Source organism: Pseudophryne corroboree, chromosome 11 (assembly GCF_028390025.1).
Source record: "Pseudophryne corroboree isolate aPseCor3 chromosome 11, aPseCor3.hap2, whole genome shotgun sequence".
Classification (NCBI taxonomy): Eukaryota; Metazoa; Chordata; class Amphibia; order Anura; family Myobatrachidae; genus Pseudophryne; species Pseudophryne corroboree.
Window position 1 is genome coordinate 66,060,058 of NC_086454.1, and position 3,501 is coordinate 66,063,558.

General features: G+C 50.6%; 1 protein-coding gene across 1 annotated transcript in view; it reads left to right on the plus strand.

Moving 5' to 3' along the window:
• Positions 1 to 271: 271 nt before the first annotated feature.
• Positions 272 to 3,501, plus strand: part of LOC134969935 (3-galactosyl-N-acetylglucosaminide 4-alpha-L-fucosyltransferase FUT3-like) — an 83,127-nt gene continuing 79,897 nt past the window's right edge. The window contains exon 1 of the mRNA XM_063946094.1: positions 272 to 377. The gene's annotated coding sequence lies outside the window, so the exon portion shown is untranslated. The remainder of the gene's footprint in view (positions 378 to 3,501) is intronic.

A 3,501-nucleotide genomic window follows, 5' to 3' on the forward strand; every position in this document is an offset into this window, starting at 1 on the left:
GGGCGGGCTAGAGGTGGGACTGAGGGCGGGCTAGGTGTAGTACTGAGGAAGGGGCACAGCCACCGTTACAGTAACATACAGTAAGTGATGCCACTGCCAGTTATCTGAATTGACGCCACGGACAGTGAGTAGAGAGATACAGCCAGGCTCCTCATTGCTGCTGCTGCAGTGTCAAGAGCTGTGCCCTGATTGGTTCTCAGAGTGTCAGAGAGCCAATCACAGCAAGCAATCTGCTCTGTTGCCTAGCAACAGCCTGGGAGAGGGGAGGGACCAAGAGCGTCACGTTGGAGGCACAGAGACAACCTCCAATAGGTCACCAAGCTGTTTCCCCGATGCAGGGACAGCAGCAATACAGGAGCAGAGGCAGCGCAATTTAAGTAAGGTAACCATCGGAAGACCATCACATTCTTTCCATTCGATGGCGGCAAGCATCGGAATGCCGCCATCGAATGGTAAAAACACTAACATCAGAACAAAAACATCGATGGTTGCAAACCATCGTGATTCGATGTCCATTCCTACCTGTGAGTGTAGTGGGTGGAGCCAGCAGCAGTGAAGCAGAGCACTGGCTGTCAGAAGGCCAGCTGCTCTGCTAATCATTCTCCTGCCTCCGCTCAGGCTGCCGGCTCTCTGTGCACAGCAGGAGGTAGGACGGCCACCGCGGCTGTGACCTCTTACGTGCAGGCCCCGCCCCCCGCATTTCCGGACTCGCGCATGCACAGTCCGGATTTACAGGGAGCTAATTTAAAAACCGGGAGGGCAGGCAAGGTTTGCGGGACAGCGGGAGGCTCATTGAAAAATCGGGAGCCTCCCGCTGAATGCGGGAGGGTAGGCAAGTCTGGCCCAAGTACTTTTCAGGGGGTGAGGCCTAATCACAGGAGGCGTGATCCATGCACCCTCAGAAAAATTGTATTTTAAGGGCCTCTCTGGCCACACTGCAGCCCAGCACACAGTAGCATGTGCTGGGCTGAGGAGAAGAGCTGCTACTGCTGCTGCCAGGGAAGAGGGAGTGAGTTGGGCCCCTTCCAGTAACGTGCGGTGGGGTGAGGCAGGTGAGGCAGAGCCTTTCCTGTCATACTAATGTTTGTACCAGAGTTTTGACTGTATAAAGTATATGAAAAATACAAAGAATATGTTTGAAATATCTTCTTTGCATTATTCTAATCATTTTTATAGCCAAAACTCTGGAGTAAAAAGTCTATGGCAGGTGAGGCAGTGCACCACCTGCTGACCTTTAGTTTTCTACACTTCTCAGATCAAAACTCACCAAATTTCTAGAAGTCTATAATACTTCACCTGTGTATAATGCCCAGATGTACCCTTTGGCTCATATATTGCGTTTAAATCTGGCTCTGGTGCTAGCCAGTGCCTCCTGAGCCATTTAGCTCACTGCACGTCCCTGGCCCCTCCATCAGACCTGGGCCCAGGAAAATAGTACACCTTCCCCCCCCCCCCCCCCCCCCCCCCCCCCACAGGCACCACTGATCATATGGATCAGGTGGGGAGTTCCAATCCAAATGTTAAATAATGAGAAAAAAAGAAAATCTCCTCCAGCTTTTCCCTCACATGCCAAAATACTTGCTAGTTTCCGCTCACATGCCCACCTACCAACCAGCTTTTCATATGCCCCACCCAGCCTATCCACTTTTCCCTCACGTCTCTCTGCCGATTACATTCAAACATGTCGATCTGTCCACCATCTTTCTCTTACGTCCTAGAGGATGCTGGGGTCCACATTAGTACCATGGGGTATAGACGGGTCCACCAGGAGCCATTGGCACTTTAAGAGTTTGAGAGTGTGGGATGGCTACTCCCTCTATGCCCCGCCTACCAGACTAAGTTTAGAAAATGTTCCCGGAGGAGCCAGCCACAGCTAGGGAGTTTTAGAGTTTATTATTTTACAGGGAGGCTGCTGGCAACAGCCTCCCTGATTTGTGGGACTAAGGAAGGGAGTAGTGTCCGCCCTGCGGGGTCTGAGTCACTATATCTGCTGACAGGACACTGAGCTCCTGAGGGGATAGATCGTTCCCCGCCACAGGGGATCGCTCACCCTAGCAGAATGCCACCACCCCCTTACAGAGCTGAAGATCAGTGGCGAGTGAGTCACCGACCCCCCCTAGCAAGCGGGGGGCCGGTGTGAAGATTAGAGATGAGCGCCTGAAATTTTTCGGGTTTTGTGTTTTGGTTTTGGGTTCGGTTCCGCGGCCGTGTTTTGGGTTCGAACGCGTTTTGGCAAAACCTCACCGAATTATTTTTGTCGGATTCGGGTGTGTTTTGGATTCGGGTGTTTTTTTCCAAAAACACTAAAAAACAGCTTAAATCATAGAATTTGGGGGTCATTTTGATCCCAAAGTATTATTAACCTCAAAACCATAATTTACACTCATTTTCAGTCTATTCTGAATACCTCACACCTCACAATATTATTTTTAGTCCTAAAATTTGCACCGAGGTCGCTGTGTGAGTAAGATAAGCGACCCTAGTGGCCGACACAAACACCGGGCCCATCTAGGAGTGGCACTGCAGTGTCACGCAGGATGTCCCTTCCAAAAAACCCTCCCCAAACAGCACATGACGCAAAGAAAAAAAGAGGCGCAATGAGGTAGCTGTGTGAGTAAGATTAGCGACCCTAGTGGCCGACACAAACACCGGGCCCATCTAGGAGTGGCACTGCAGTGTCACGCAGGATGGCCCTTCCAAAAAACCCTCCCCAAACAGCACATGACGCAAAGAAAAAAAGAGGCGCAATGAGGTAGCTGACTGTGTGAGTAAGATTAGCGACCCTAGTGGCCGACACAAACACCGGGCACATCTAGGAGTGGCACTGCAGTGTCACGCAGGATGTCCCTTCCAAAAAACCCTCCCCAAACAGCACATGACGCAAAGAAAAAAAGAGGCGCAATGAGGTAGCTGTGTGAGTAAGATTAGCGACCCTAGTGGCCGACACAAACACCGGGCCCATCTAGGAGTGGCACTGCAGTGTCACGCAGGATGTCCCTTCCAAAAAACCCTCCCCAATCAGCACATGATGCAAAGAAAAAGAAAAGAAAAAAGAGGTGCAAGATGGAATTATCCTTGGGCCCTCCCACCCACCCTTATGTTGTATAAACAAAACAGGACATGCACACTTTAACCAACCCATCATTTCAGTGACAGGGTCTGCCACACGACTGTGACTGATATGACGGGTTGGTTTGGACCCCCCCCAAAAAAGAAGCAATTAATCTCTCCTTGCACAAACTGGCTCTACAGAGGCAAGATGTCCACCTCATCTTCACCCTCCGATATATCACCGTGTACATCCCCCTCCTCACAGATTATCAATTCGTCCCCACTGGAATCCACCATCTCAGCTCCCTGTGTACTTTGTGGAGGCAATTGCTGCTGGTCAATGTCTCCGCGGAGGAATTGATTATAATTCATTTTAATGAACATCATCTTCTCCACATTTTCTGGATGTAACCTCGTACGCCGATTGCTGACAAGGTGAGCGGCGGCACT